General features: G+C 43.9%; 1 protein-coding gene and 1 long non-coding RNA gene across 5 annotated transcripts in view; one reads left to right on the top strand and one right to left on the bottom strand.

Annotated features, from left to right (window-relative positions):
* Nucleotides 1-1,507: 1,507 nt before the first annotated feature.
* ACSL3 (acyl-CoA synthetase long chain family member 3) overlaps nucleotides 1,508-16,017 on the top strand; it is a 52,040-nt gene continuing 37,530 nt past the window's right edge. For all 4 annotated transcript variants that reach the window (XM_081192603.1, XM_081192602.1, XM_081192600.1 and 1 more), the window contains exon 1: nucleotides 1,508-1,674. The gene's annotated coding sequence lies outside the window, so the exon portion shown is untranslated. The remainder of the gene's footprint in view (nucleotides 1,675-16,017) is intronic.
* LOC308586322 lies at nucleotides 2,706-14,164 on the bottom strand. Its single transcript, XR_014007808.1, has 2 exons — nucleotides 8,128-14,164; nucleotides 2,706-3,215 (listed from the first exon to the last, which is right to left on the bottom strand). It is a non-coding gene; the product is annotated as an uncharacterized lncRNA (long non-coding RNA).

Here is a 16,017-nt window from a genome sequence, read left to right as displayed (position 1 = left end):
GTGGGGGAAAGACCTTAGAAAAGAGAAAGGATGTTGTGGATGGCAGTCAGTGCAACATCCTCCATTGTAGATTGTGGTATCTACACTGTCCTTCTCCTCCCCACTGCTGTATGAAGTAGCAGAGTGTTGTGGGGATCACATTTGCCACACCTATAGAGCAATTCTGTGTGACATCAGTAGGAAATAATCACCTGCCCTAAGGCTAACATCCCTGGTACACTCACCAGGAATCAGAGCATGTTCAAAGGTACAGAGCTCATTGCCAAGTGCAGATAAGTGAATCGAAAGGGTGTTGTAATTTCCATTTTAAATCAATGGCGTGAACCGCTATGTAAACATATGCAAGATTGTGTTGCCTTCTTCCTGATGCAGTTAGTAGCAACCATACTAGCTATAATATGCATAGCTGTCAACCTTCCCTTTTTTGCAGGAAATTCCCTTATTCCAGCGCCGTTTCCCGCTGCTATCCCGGATTGTTAGATATCCCGTAGACTGTCCCCAGGACAGGTGAGGCTGCTGATCCCTTATTTTCAAATCTGAAAGTTGACAGCTATGATAATATGAAACATCTTAAATAAATGTCAAGTGTGAGGGGAACCCCCCCCCCAATTTAAAATGGATTCCTTCCTTCAAATCAGCAAAAACGCTGAAGCCGAGTTTTCTGTGTTCCATTCATGGTTTTCCTGCAGTCTCAATAGTGGTTGAGAAAGAACATGTGGGGATTACATCGTTATGTAATAAATAATAACTTGGTTAGATGGTAGAATTAAATGGCAGGAGTCGAGCAGGCAAGCCTCATTGATCCGTATGCTAAACTACACACGAACCATTAATTGTATTTATTCCATTTCCTACCGGCCTTTCACCGCGAGGTGCCGGGAAGGGTTGCAACGATACAGAATAACAGCATTAAAAGTAATTAGCAATCAGAAGAATTGGGTGATTTCTCCCTCCCTCTCTCTCCCCCGTATACATATCAGGCTGCAATCCTGTGTGCATGATATTTTCTGACTGGAACATGCACGACACGACTTGTATCATCACACTGGATCAGGAGCAACACATGACGATGACGAAAGTAACGCTGCTGCTGCTGCTACTACTACTAATGCAAGAGCCGATAAGCCCACGAGAGTGTCGTGTTTATTTGCAATGCAAAGACAAGATATATATAATATTGCACTTGGAGCCTACTTTCCCCCAGCAGCAGCTGTTAATGGGTCTCCTGTGTCATTCACCAGCGGCCCGCCAGCGGCTCCCGTAACCCCAGGCCCGGCGGTGACCGATAGTAACCCTTCGCGCAGCTCCCTCGCGCAACCCTCCTCGCAGACACAGCCGTTTTAGAACGCGGCAGCGCCAGCCCCTCGCGCGCCACCCCTAGCCAGCCAATGAGGATCCTCCGCCGCGGCATATGGAATGAGGATGCTCCTCGGCGGCGGTGGCGATTGTGAGGTGCGCCAGCTCGGAGCGGAAGGAAGGGAGGGAGGGGTCGGCGAGCGAGCGAGAGAGAAAGGAGGCGGTGGCGGGGCATCTCCGCGGCCTGGGCGCCGCTCATTGGCTCCGAGGGGTTGGGCCCGCCCCCCGAAGCTGGAGCTACACAGCGCGACCGGCCGAGGCGACCCTCGGCACACGCGCAGATCCCTTCGCCGGCTTCCCCCTGCTCCGGCCGCGGCGGTGAGTCAGGGCTATGGAGCCGGCCGGCGGGCGGGCGGGCAGGCGAGGGCGAGCCCAGCTTAGCGGGCCGGCGGGTCAGAGGCGGCGGCGGCGAGGCAGGAGGGTCTCAGGCGGCGGGAGCCTCTCAGGCGCTGGCTGACGAACAGGGTCTCCTCTCAAGGGGAGGGAAGCGCGGGATCGGGGCCCACAACATAGGAACAGGGAGGCGGCCACGGGCCCGGAGGTGCACGTGGGGAAGGGGCGGGGGTGGTCGCTTCGCGGCGCTAGGCCTGCTGGATTCGGGACCACCCGATTTCATTCCGGGGCGATTAAATCCCGAGTAACTTCACACCGAGGTTACACGTCGGCACTTTCGCTTTTTATTTTTATTTTTTTCGCTCGGTTGAGGCCCGCGGAGGTGGCAGCTGCGTGCATGCTTTCCCCCTCCGAGGGTTTTGCTTCCGAGCAGACGTGCCCTGGGTTGCGCCGCGGCATGTACTTACTAGGACGTCCCGCCTTCCAGGCACGTCTCTGCCGTGCCCCGGGTGGGTGTGCAAAGTCGTGCGCGGTGCGCCGGAAAGGCAGCGGCTTTTTCACACGTGCAGATCCGTCGCCTGGAACAAGAGTCCGCTGACAAATAAGCAGGCGGTGAGCTTGTGTCCGCAGAGTCGTCCTATGCAGGAGGCTCCGTTGTGGTCAGTGGGATTTAGACCCCAATATGTTTTAGGTTTAAAGGTAAAGGGACCCCTGACCATTTAGGTTTAGGGTTGCCTTAAAAATACCTTTCTTATACTCTCAGCTAGGAGGGAAAAATCAAGAGTAGTAGAGCCTACACTCGTGTAAACAATACTGGAGTGCATGTGCACACACAGTTCTAAGGGCTCTGTCACTTCGTGCCAGCTAGAATTACAGTTCCAATTCTCTGCTTGTGTAAAGATAGTGGAATGGCAAGGACTCCAGTTCTCTTTTAGTATGTTAGGAAGCTCTTCCAAATGCACATATAACAACAATATGATACTGGTTGGTGTACAGAAAATGTATAAACAAGCATGGAAAGAGTAGGGAAAACCCACTTTTACACTGCTTTTCCTTTTGCCATGTACAAAAGGATAATAAGGCTGTAAGCCTAATCCCTCTTAACTTGGGGTACACATAAATGAATTCAATAGGACTTGCTTCTCAGTAGACATGGTTAGCGTTCTGTCATTGGGTTAGGTTAGGTGGACCGCCGCCCCTCCCCATGTATATAAAGACAACTTTCACTCAAATCCTGTTCCAAATATGCATGTTCATTGATACACATTGCTGGGGTGCATAACATGTTGCCAAGAAATGCAGATGAGGCTGCAACCTGGCATCCATTCATATTAAGTAGGTTCTGGGTGTTTAGGGAAGCTGAAGACTCAAGCTGTTATGGATTGGTTCGGCTTGTTAACAGTGAAGTTGGTAGGGATTGGCTAGTGTTACTACGAGATTCTGATCTCTCACAGATCTGTCATCTCTGTTGGGTTGCAGCAACCTCTCATGGAGACATCTCCTGGTTTTTGTTTCCCTTTCTGATTCTAAAGAACAGGGAAAGATATACAATAGTGTTAGTGTGGAGGATGAAAAATGTAGCCTCCCAGTCAGACATAGTTGGCTGCAGCTTAAAACACTGCTTATAAACTGATTCTGAAAAGTTGATAATGAGAAATTGAAATGAGCATTGTAACTAGAGGATCACAGCTAACATGATTGTATTCATACTGGCTGATGAGGTATGCATTGAGTTTGTATCAACAGTGTAGAGTAGAGGCCAACCTGTAATGTTGCACTTCTGACATGATACTAGAATCAGAGTTGGAGAGGTAGTTCTTTGTTTTGAAGATGCTAATTGATTGAACTACACTGATACATGATTAATCATTAAGCGACATTGAAATCTTACTAGGGTTAATTAAATATCAACTGTTACGGTAAGCCTGCAACTTGCACGCATTTAATTTGTGCGTATTCAGCTTTATGCATGTGGCAAAACATAAAAAAAATAAAATTAAAAAGGGGCAGGGTTCTGGGGGAAATGACTGGTAATTCCACCTACCATTGAACACAATGGGTTTTGATTATGCTGCGTGATTTTGGCTTTAGGCACAATCCCCGGAATGTAACACCCACACAAGTTGAGGGTCTACTGTATTGGTAAAACATAAGTACAGGATGTGCCTTCAAAAAATTCCTGCAATTTTTCCATGTAAGCCATATTTCTTAGTAGTTTTTTTCCTCATTTTCATTTCAGGACATAATTATGGCATTTTGAATAATTCAAGCCTTTTGTGTACTCACTGGATCTTGTAGATAGGAAATTGCAGTTACTAATTTCAAATGGGCAAAAGTAGGGCTCTTAAAATATGAGATTTCACGACATAACTGATAGGCTTTGATTAGGTTGTTTCTTTGATACTATAGCTGACTATTCATTGTCAAGCTACCTCTCCATAATACGGGAGATCAGACATATTTATATTAAAATAAAACATTTGTGTAAAGAAAAATAAACAGCCAGACCATGTAGCATAGTTCAGTGGTAATGCTATTACTTTCTCTTTTTCTGGATTGCCAGAACCAGGGATGCCAACAGGATTTTCTTGGCCTAGTACACTCTATGTAGCTTGTACTTTGTCCCACACTCACCAAGGGTTATGAAGAAAGACATGAACCTTTTACATAGCTATACCCATTTTAGCATTTATATCAGCAGCAACTTTCCCCCTGAAGAATTTCTTTATCCCCTCATAAGTGTGAAAACAGTCTCCATGTTGCTACTACAGTTGTATCTCAGTTTACGAACTTAATCCGTTCCGGAAGTCAGTTCTTAAACCAAAACTGTTCTTAAACCGAGGCATGCTTTCCCTAATGAGGTCTCCCATCGCCGGTGCCCTTCCACCATTCGGCTTCCGTTCTTAGACCGAGGTAAAGTTTGCAAACCAGGACACTACTTCCAGTTTTGCGGAGTTCGTAAACTGAATAGTTCGTAAACAGGGCTGTTCTTAAACCGAGGTACCACTGTATAACCAATAAACACCTCCCAGCTGCATTTACCTAACCCCCACCCCCTCAATATGCCAGGGTTGGGCTACACTTCAGAGCTGTTAACTCTATTCCCTCTCCTCCCCAAATGGATATACTAATAATGATATTATTTTCATTGCAGGGAATTAAAATGATCGTACACTCAATTATTGTTTTGCAAGTATTTAAACCTGAATGCAAGAGTATAAAGTCCTTGTTTCTACCTTCTTCCTTGCAGTAACAGTTGTTTTTACTGGGCAGCAATCACAACTCTACAAGAAGAGAGGGTGGGTGGGGAACAGCTTCAGAATGAACCATGCATTCTCTTCTGTTATCTGAATCCAGGGGGGGGGGGAAATCACACACATCTGAAGGAAGACCCAAAGTCAGCTTCAAAATGAACCAGGGTCTTGAGGGTTTTGAGGGTCTTCCCTGGTGGATGTTTGACTCTAATATTTTTCTCTAGCACTTGTCAGTCACACCTGTTGTTTCAAAAATTGGCTAGAAGCACTGAAAAGCAGGAATAGGCTGATGGCTCACAAAGCAGTTGTTCAGAATGGTGTCTGCATGTCTTGCTTCATAACTCTTGGTTCGTAAAGGCTAAAGACTTGTTTTTTTTAAATTTTATTTGAAAATGAAGTTCAGAGTCCAAACTCTTTTGGCTTTGAGCCCAGTTTAGCGGTACTCTCCTCCTGCTGGGCCTGGAGAGGGAATTATACAAAACTGCCTCAATCTTGCTCTTCTGGTGGCACACTAAGGTTTCTATTACACAGGTGAATTTTTTGTGATCAGTGGTTTTGTCATGGTTTGGCAGTGTTCCTGCCAAAGTATATTGAGGTGTACCAGGAGTGTTATCTGTTGTTGAAGTAAACGTAATAATAGAGATAAGTGTAGGCAATGGTGCCCTACAGCATGTGTCTGGATGAGCAGGAAAGGGCATTCACCATAAATGTATGGATGGTATGTGGAAATTTCTAAAGGTTCAAAGCAGTACATTAAACAGCAAGGGTTATTAGCATGACAAAAAGAGACACGGGTGGCACTGTGGTCTAACCCACTGAGCCTCTTGGGCTTGCTGATTGCAAGGTTTGCAGTTTGAATCTGCATGATGGTGTGAGCTCCTGTTGCTCTGTCCCAGCTTCTGCCAACCTAGCAGTTCAAAAGCACACCAGTGCAATTAGATAAATAGGTACCACTGCAGCAGGAAGGTAAACGGCGTTTCTGTGCGCTCTGGCTTCTGTCATGGTGTCCCGTTGCGCCAGAAGTGGTTTAGTCATGCTGGCCACATGACCCGGAAAGCTGTCTGGACAAACGCTGGCTCCCTCGGCCTGAATGGAGATGAGTGCTGCAACCCCATAGTTGCCTTTGACTGGACTTAACCGTCCAGGGGCCCTTTACCTTTGGGTAGGCACTTTCTTCTTTATAGGAGTTCACACCAGAGATGATGAAACATACAAAGCTATTTTTTTTCAGAATAAAATTGCATACTCTGGGAGGCAAACAGAGTTTCTTAAATTTGTAGGTCCTATATCACAGAACTATTACCCATATATGGTGGTGTAATATAGTGTTTATTTCTCTGCTATCACCTGCATGTGGGCACCTTTCATCATGGAAATGCTTTTCTATGTATGCCAGAAATTGCTTATCTCAGTGCATAGTCCTGTGTGTGCTGCAACATGTTCATAATGGTACCACAATTTATGCACTGGGCCTGTCCTTCAGTTTAACCCAGTAGGAAAGGCTTTGATGGTGGAAATGTTTTGTGAGCATATTGCAAAGGCTTTATTAATAAGGGCAATTGCTTATAACAAATGTTTAAAACATCATCATCTTGTTTGTGAAGGAACCCCAGTGTGTTTTGCGGAATTCGGTAAATATTTGTTGGCACATATTGGCCTGGTTAAGATGTAACATTAAACTATGGTTTATCAGTATGTGTTTGAATCTTGTCTGATACCCGTCTCCCTCCCTGTCTGGTAGGGCCACAATGAGATTAAAAGTGTCAATTAATAGCAGTCTAGTGTTGTACTTGCACCCTGAACTGTGTTTAAATCTGGGTTATTGAAACAAACAAAAAACTATGTTTAAAAATCACTTTGTCCGGGTTTGGGCATAATGATAAACCACAGTTAGTTTAAAAACAGAAGTGAAAACTTCTGATCTTGTGGCTGCAGAAAAGAGAAGGGGGCAGTGCATGACCCTGACTCTCTTACTCATATAATGATAAACCATGGTTTACTATTATCTTAATATAGTCAGTAATGTCGTGTGGAGCTCTAGTGAGACCTGCCAGCCTTCACTGTGGCCTCACATGACTTTTAGAGGTACCTTGTAGCTCTTTGGCTGTTCTCTGTAGGAGGAGACCATTTGTGTGAGCGAGATACTGTGCAAGAAACCTCAGCCCAGGCATAGACAAACTTGGCCCTCCAGATGTTTTGGGACTACAACTCCCAACACCCCTGACCAATGTTCCTGTTAGCTAGGGATGATGGGAGTTGTAGTCCCAAAACATCTGGAGGGCCGAGTTTGCCTATGTCTGCCTTAGTCCCTATTTCTGCTTTCCTTATTGAAGAAGCTACTAAGGCTTCCTAGAACCACCAAGGTTCTACTGGTGTATAAGACAATATATGTTTTGCTAGGATTTGCCATGGCAAACATGGATTTTTTTGCTTTGCAATGTGTGAATTTACCCTAATTCTCATGTGTGAAAGAATGTACAGTGCAAGGAATGCATATTTAAACAGTACAGTGGAACCTCGTGTTATGTACCGTCCTCCTTGCGAACACTTCAGGTTACGAGCTCTGCTAACCTGGAAGTAGATGCTCCTGGTTGCAAACTTTCCCCCAGGATGCGAGCGGAAGTCATGCACAGCAGCAGTATGAGGCACCATTAGTGAAAGCGCTCCTCGGGTTATGAACGGTTTCAGCTTAAGAACGGACCTCCAGAACGAATTAAGTTCGTAACCGGAGGTACCACTGTAAGAGGTTTGCTATTTTTTGTGCATTTTTATAGAATGCTTCACTAACAGTACAGGGTGAACATATAGTGTGTGTGACTTGTCTTAGAAAATAAATTTAAATGTAGCAATTAGACTGTTTTATAATTCAAACTTTATTCTTGAAATTGCATCATCGTAATTGTAGGTGACTTTTGGGGAGCATCTTCTTACTTCCTATGTACATATAATGTACATAGATGGTATTGTATAAAAATGATATATATATGACCTTAAGCTAGAACACCTTAATCCAGGCATAGGCAAACTCTGGCCCTCCAGATGTTTGAGACTACAATTCCCATCATCCCTGACCACGGGTCCTGTTAGCCAGGGATGATGGGAATTGTAGTCCCAAGCATCTGGAGGGTCGGAGTTTGCCTATGCCTGCCTTAATCAGTTAATTAAAATATAATGGCATAGTTACCACCAACTGGCACAGATACGTCTTCTTTCCCCCTGTATAATCTGTAGCATGAGTCTAACGTGTAGCAAGCAGGCAGGAAGAAATGAGATTTTTACAGATGAGATGTGGGCCTTCTGAGAACTTATCTTCTAAAGTTCCCTGTAGTGTCTTGGAGAAGTTTCTGTTTGTCTGTCTGTATACCAGTGAATATCAAAACGGGAATTTAGAAGTGAGTGTGCATTCATATGGCTGCATGGAACTTATATTCTTTGCCCTGGAGTATATTATAATTATTTTAATTAATTAATTACTGAATGGCTTCTAAGCAGTTAATTAATTTTTGTTTGGATAACTTGAGTGTGTTAGAAAATATGACTTATGCAGAGGGGTCAACAAAGATGTAGTTTCAGTGGGAGAACATTAAAAATGTGGGTACACTTATCCCAGACCACATTTTTCTATGTGTTCTATGTGTTCCAGTGTTCACGGAGGGCCTGAGCCTGATGAGCTAACAATGGGTGGTATTCAACTTACTTGAAGTAGATGGATTAAAATGAATGAAGTTAGGTCCATTAATTGCAGTGGGTCTCCTCTGAGTAAAGCTTAGTTGAACTTAGTTGAATAGCCTTAAAGATAGGCTAGCTACTCTGCTTTATGAGCATCAAGAGTTCATGGTTTGGGGTATTTGCTGTCTTGATTAGCACTGAAACCTAGTCCACTTGCTGTCCTAAGGTAATCACTTGTAGATCGCTTGTAGATACTTCAGACATTAAACACACTAAACTTAAATTACATTTTTCTTGTATCCGAGGTCTAAAGCACCTTCTATCAAGTCCTTCAACAAAATGATGGCATTGCATTTTGCTATTAAGGGAAGAAAGATGAAAATTACATGTTTCGTTTATGGTTTGCCAAAATCAGAAGTGAGGGGAGGGACAGAAGGGGCCTCTACTGCTGGCAGGAACTCCTAAGGTATTTAGGAAAACTCCTGCATTAAAGGAGAAGCTCCTTCAGCCCAAATATTTGTAGTTTGTGCATCTTACTGCTGGTTCACCAAGATCTAGTACTCATTTTGTGACAAACTTGTATCTGAACTGTACCACTTGCATAATTGAATGCTTTACTGTATGAAATCCTCGGGATAGTCTAATATTTTATTTGTAGAAGTGGGTGCAATATTCAGGTTTTACACTGTGAAATGCCCTGAGATCTATGGATGAAGGGCGGTATACAAATTTGATTTATTATAGTTGTTGTTAAGTTTTATTATTATTATTATTCAGTTATGGAAGCTGAATCTGCAGTCTGAAGTGGTATAGTCATGGTGTATCACCTCAGTAAACACCAGGGACTTACGTAGTCTTTGCTCTTGTAGACTGGATAAGTTTGCATCTCACATCTCCCCTACCTGCAGCTTGGTCATTATTGAAGGGAACATGTCTGGGTATCTAGAGCTGGTGACTATAGTCTTCTGTTTATCCAATTAATCTTAGTCAACTACCAAGTGGTACTTAGTCACAATGATGCTCTAATTCTGTAGACAAAGGACATCTGTTGTATCTATAGTAAGGAATGTTATCTCTTATGTTTGAAAGGCTTAGTAATAAAGGTTTTCATTGTTTCTTAACCATGCACACATGATGCAAGGCCTAAGCAACTTTTTGATCTCATTGGATAAATGAATTTGGTAGGAATTACAAAAGATGAAAGTGTTGGCGATGCTTGGCATCGTACAGCAATGAATTAGCACTATATACTGACCACATCTTACTGTAACATTTGAGGGTTACTTAGGTTTCTGAAAATACAGAACAAATGCCTTGAAGACCTCCTGGAGTGTGCCTGCAAGCCTGAAGTTGTAACATACACCCCTGCTCACATTTTTAAAGGCTCTTTTGACATTGAGACCTGAATGCACTCCAGAATTTGGCACCTCAAATGTCAACAAGGATAGCAAAAAAAGAAGAAAAAGGACCATTTTATTTTATCAAGAAGAAAATAAGCATTCTTACTAAAAAAAAGTTGAAGAAGCTGTGTGTGTGTTAAAAATAGGTTGAATTAAAAACCAATAAAAGACTATAATTATACTGAAAAGCATGCCTCAGAACATAGAAAAACTAGGATGCAGTAAAATTGGTTAGGGAAAGTGGAGTGTTATGTTGGATGAAGGAGATTTGGCTGAAGTTGATATTGGAAGGAAAACATACTGAGTAGAACATGGGTGGTGAACCTCTAGACTAGAGTCTGCAGGTCAAACTTGACCCAGCAGGGGTTCAGATTTAGTCCACAAGCATGATTTCCCCAAATTATGCCCACCTGCAGTAAAGCAGTAGTCTGTGATCACCAGATGAGCAAAATAGAATGAGAGATGTAGCACAGGAAAGGGGCAGATTTCCCTCAAGAGGAAGGGACCCAATTAGGGGCTTGAAAGCACAGGATAAAAGGAGCAGGGAGAGAAAGGGACTGGCTGAGACACAGAGAGACTGGGATGACAGAGTAAAAAGCTAAAAGAGAAGGGTCATTCTGCCCTATGGAGCAGAAAGTGGGTGAAGTAGATGGGCTTGGGGCTGATAGAGAAGGCAAGGGGGGAAATGAAGGGTTTGGCTAGCCAATGGACTTGCTTGCCAGGGAAGAGGAGCGAAATTTCATATCTTCCTTTATTTCTCAGTTGTTGGAGTTTGTTGGGGTGGTAGTATGGAGACCTCTGAAGTAAGAAGTAGCAGAGGATAGAAAAGAGACAAGGACAGTGATGTGTATGTGCTACTGTGTGGAAAGTAACATTTCTGTAGTGGGTTCCAAAGATTCCTAGTTGCTAAGGTGAAAAACATGTTTTATGCTCAAGTTGGGCTTAAATATTAAAACACTAAAGACTACAAATGCTGTATTCCTGGTAGTAATTGGGTGTTAAAAGTTTTAAAATGGTGCCAGACAGGAAGCTTGTCCTAAATATCTGAGGTATGGCTCCTACAAGTTCATCTTTATTCTGCTGTCCTAATGAGTAGAAGGAAAAGGATTAATTTCTTTTGTGGGTTTTCTGGTGGGAGCCTTGGGCCTTTGAAACTACTAGATTAGATATTGTGGGGAAAGAAGTAAGATTTTAGGTATTTGCATTTTGGCTTCACATGTTTAGAAGGTGTCTGTTGTTCTTTTCTTTAACTTTCAATTTAGAAGTGTTTAGAAAGATTCACAGTGAAGAAATCAATTGATTTCACAGGAGGTGTTGTATCTCTTGAATGTGCTCTGACTGAGTTACTTTAATGGAGATTCTCTCCAGGCCATATTAACTTCACTTCTCAGGTACAGGCTACCAAAACAAAAGCTGGATTTTTTTGGGGTACTTTGTAACAAATTATCCAACATTCAGTTTCAAAGTGTTTAACACATGAATGACTGTAGCTCAGTGGTAAAGGTAAAGGTACCTCTGCCCGTACGGGCCAGTCGTGTCCGACTCTGGGGTTGCGCGCCCATCTCGCTTAAGAGGCCGGGGGCCAGCGCTGACCGAAGACACTTCCGGGTCACGTGGCCAGCGTGACAAGCTGCATCTGGCGAGCCAGCGCAACACACGGAAACGCCGTTTACCTTCCCACTAGTAAGCGGTCCCTATTTATCTGCTTGCACCCGGGGATGCTTTCGAACTGCTAGGTTGGCAGGCGCTGGGACCGAGCAACGGGAGCGTACCCTGCCGCAGGGATTCGAACCGCCGACCTGACGATCGGCAAGTCCTAGGCACTGAGGTTTTACCCACAGCGCCACCCGCGTCCCAGTGGTAGAGCACATGTTTTGCATGGAAAGGATTCCAAGTTCAGTTCCTGGTATCTCCAGGCAGGGCTGGGGAAAAACTTTGTCTTGAAACTCCAGAGACCTATTGCCAGTCATTGTTGAGAATGCAGACCATAAGCAAGCTGGACCAGTGGTCTGATTTGGCATAAGGCAATTTATACCAAAAGCACAACTAGCAGAAGGAAACTCCACATGTTAAAAGAAAGATTCCTTGGAGACTACCTCTCCCCATACATGTACTGATTGCTTCCTTGGCTTCTGGTTTGTGATTATCACAGTTGGCTGCAATGTCTGAGTTGTGCAATTTGGATTGTGACTACTAGTTAATAGTAAGAGATATTCAGCAAGTTACATTGACAGGTGATTGACATCATAAAGCATCAGTCAATACCAGCCCTTGCTAATTCAACCCGAAACCTACCACTAAGTAACAGTACGTAATAGGGAAAGCACATGAGCCATGAAGAAGCCACTATTTCCTCCTTTCCTCCTCCTTTGCTGCCTTCTGTCATGCAGTTATTTTATAGCCCAGGCAAAAGATGCTCCTGCTTGCTTGCCTAGTCTTCACTATCAATGACTGCATGAACAATTCCTATTCTCTGTTGCTCTGCTATTTCTGTTGTCTGCTACTGGAGATAACCCTACCCCCTGCAAGATTCAGTGTACTGAGGAAAGTACTGGATTCTAGTAATATGCTTTCAATCCTCACTGTGCCCTGTGTTGTGGAATATCTCTCCTATCCTTTCCCAATCTCTGAAACTGTTACAAAAAAAGGGTCATGCACAGTCATTGTGTTGCACAACTAAGTGAGATACTGCTAGCTAAACAGTCAATCTTAAACTACTTCATAAAGTCTATGATGTTATCTTTATGGACCTTACACTTCTGATTGCCATACCTCAGATAGTGTGAGACACCTGGAAACTACTGAGCCTCTTGGTCTTGCTGATCGGAAGGTCGGTGGTTCAAATCCGCACAATGGGGTGAGCTCCCGTTGCTCTGTCCCAGCTTCTGCCAACCTAGCAGTTCAAAAACACACCAGTGCAAGTAGATAAATAGGTACCACTGCAGCAGGAAGGTAAACAGCGCTTCCATGTGCTCTGGCACTTGTCACTGTGTCCCACTACACCAGAAGTGGTTTAGTCATGCTGGCCACATGATGCGGAAAGCTGTCTGTAGACAAATGCCGGCTCCCTCAGCCTGAAAAGCGAGATGAGCGCCGCAAACCCATAGTCGCCTTTGACTGGACTTAACCACCCAGGGGTCCTTTACCTTTTCTCTCTCTATATATGAGTCATCTGAGGTATATATAATTTAGATTGCCAGCTTTAAGCTGTGGCTTTTCAATTCTCTCAATGCAGAGTTCATCTTTGGAATGAATTGCCATAGATTGTTCTTATGCCCCAGTGCATAAAATAGCTCTCTTAAAACCACTTAAGGGATGACTAATGTGTTTGTGGCCATTAAATCAGTCTTGTATTTAACAACTTGCCAGGTAGCTGTGAGTGATGAGGAATTCTATGCAGGTGAGTACTCTTGCCGCACTCCACTTGGATACAATGTTAATGGCAAAGGATGGAAAACTCCTTCTCTTCCACATTCAACACAGGAGGGAACGCCCTTTGCTTTTCTTTCTAATAGAAGGCAAGCTTTTTGTTTTGTTTTCACTAGCCTGCTAAGAGGCCACTAAGTTTGCATTTCCATACTAGCTGCAGAAGAGGGGGCTTGCACTAAATTTTTTGCTGGGGAGTAAGCTTTGTGAGCTTAATTTACAAGGCTGTGCTAAATCACAAAACACTATCTTTAATGTAGAGAATATACTTCTGAGTTTTAGGTAGCAATTGACTAACAAAGGGTGAAAATCACCCTGCTCTTGTGAAATCCTCTACAGGCATCTGGCCAGGAATTCCTTTCTAAAGTGAGCAGTGCTGGGGCTCAAGACCCCGTGGAAGTACTAGCCTCTTATATTGGAAGGGTTTCTTCTAATTTACAATACAGTATGGTATAATTACTCGGGATAAGAGGGAGAACACTTGTGTGTGTGGTCAATTCTAGAGGTAAGATAGCTATGCTAGTGAGTTATAGATTATGTCAGAGGTTTTCAACCTTTGTGAGTCCACCTACTTGACTAGCTACATTCTTTCTGTGGGGCTCAGGAGCCCAGTTATGTCACCACTTGCCTGCAGACCTGGCAGCCTCTCACCCGTTTTTGAACACCCTCCCATGTGGAGTTTTCCCTTAGCCTCCTCTACTCTCCCCTCTCTTTGGGAGTCCTCTGAGCTGCCTCCCCCCAAAGAGAGGTGCTTTCCAGAGGCACCATTCACTTGCAGAGCTTATAGCCAGGACTGCTGCAATAAACAGCTGTGCAAGCATCAGAGAGGGCATCAGAGGTAGGACAGAGGGACCAGAGTAAAGTGTGACAGGTGCCAGTGTTGCCAGTGGCACCCCTGACCATCATTCAAGGCACCCCAGGGTACAGCGGCACACTGGTTGAAGACCACTGGATTATGTGTTTGATGGCACTGCTGTGTTATAACGTCCAAGGCTAAATCCATGCATTTCCCATTAGTGAGGAGCCAACATTAAGCTCTGCATCTGGTTAGCCAGTACAGCATCTAGTTAGCCAGAAGTACTGACAGAATGCTGAGCTAAGACATCTGCTTGTCTGATTTAATACTGGTTGCCATGTCTTCCCGATACTGTGTATATAACATCAAGCAGCAGTTGCACAGGTAGAGCTTTCCTCATCTTCTTGATGCAATTATGGAATGAGCTATAGTAATTAACCTATAAAGTGATAGAGAGGGGCAAGGATTTTTTAAAAATCAGTTCACAGGTAAGCAAACAAATGGTAGACATTTACATTTGCAGTTACTAAACATGAACAATAAAAACCTTATTAATTCACATCATTTTTTATAAAGTATAGCAATTATTTGTTTGGCTGTATTAGCAGAGTAATACTGTGTCTACTGCAATGTAGAATGAATAAGAATACCCCACAATTGCCACCTTTTTATAGTGTGAAAACTTGTTTTGCCTGAAAGTTTGTTTATAATTTAAAAGGCCCCCAGGAAATTTTGAATCTAAAGGCTTATTAATAAAATATTTACCAAATAAAATCTTAAGGCTGTTGGTGTGCCCAATACATGGTCATTTCACAGATCACTAGACTGTATTGCTTTTGTGTGGCAATCAACATTTAATGTTTACTATCCTGGTGAGCTAATAAAAAGCTCCAGAGTAAAACACCTATGTCATGTATCATAACAGTTTGTTTACCTTCACACCCCAACTTGCTGTTGACTTGCTCAAATTATATAATTTTGATGTCTATCCTGGTAAAAGATCTATTTCACTTTACTTTTGCTGTATCATTACAAAAATAGAGTTTGAAATCAAAGTAAGCATTCCAGTCCATTAGGCTGCATATTTGCCTTAAGGGTGCAGATTGTCAAACATGGTGACAGGACCTGCCCAAGGGATGAGGAAACTGGTCATCCAGACATTGTTGTACTTCATTTCCGAGCAGCCCCAGCCAGCCGCCGTGCCAGTGAGCTGCAAATAATGGGAAGTGTAGTCCAATTTTTAATAAAGTAACCTTCAGGAAAAATGTTGCATGAAGTATCATATGATACCCGTAAAGACCAACACAAGGCAGTTTAATCGACACTCCTATAGCTGCATTGAAACGTAACACATTCAAGGAAGCAGGGAAAACCCTACAAGTTTGTGAGATCGCGCTTAAAGCATGTTGCAGCTCTCCTAAACTCGTGATAGGCTCGTTGGGCGTTTCCCAGTACCAGCTCCTGTGCAGAAACATGTGCAACCGGCTTCCTTAAAACTACTGGGAGCTCTATAGCGGAGCTCCCCCCCTCCCCACTGAAACAACCGCAGCCGCACCTTTTGGCTCCAACCCGGCAGCCGAACCTTGCATATCTTTTGACACCGAATCCCCGTGGAATGCGCGTGAAGCCAAGTTTCCCCGATGCGCGGCGCTCCCCTCGAGGGGAGGGCGGAGTTTACGGGCTGGGGGCGTGGAAACAGGCCAGTGCCTGCCGGCTTGCAGCCACGTGGGCTCCGAGCGGCTCCTTTTGTCTGGGTCTCGGATGGGGAGGGGCGGGCTAGAGG

Source organism: Podarcis bocagei, assembly GCF_964188305.1.
Source record: "Podarcis bocagei genome assembly, chromosome: 4".
NCBI classification, from domain to species: domain Eukaryota; kingdom Metazoa; phylum Chordata; class Lepidosauria; order Squamata; family Lacertidae; genus Podarcis; species Podarcis bocagei.
The sequence above is the reverse complement of the archived record's forward strand: the minus strand, read 5'-3'. Positions and strand labels throughout refer to the sequence as shown.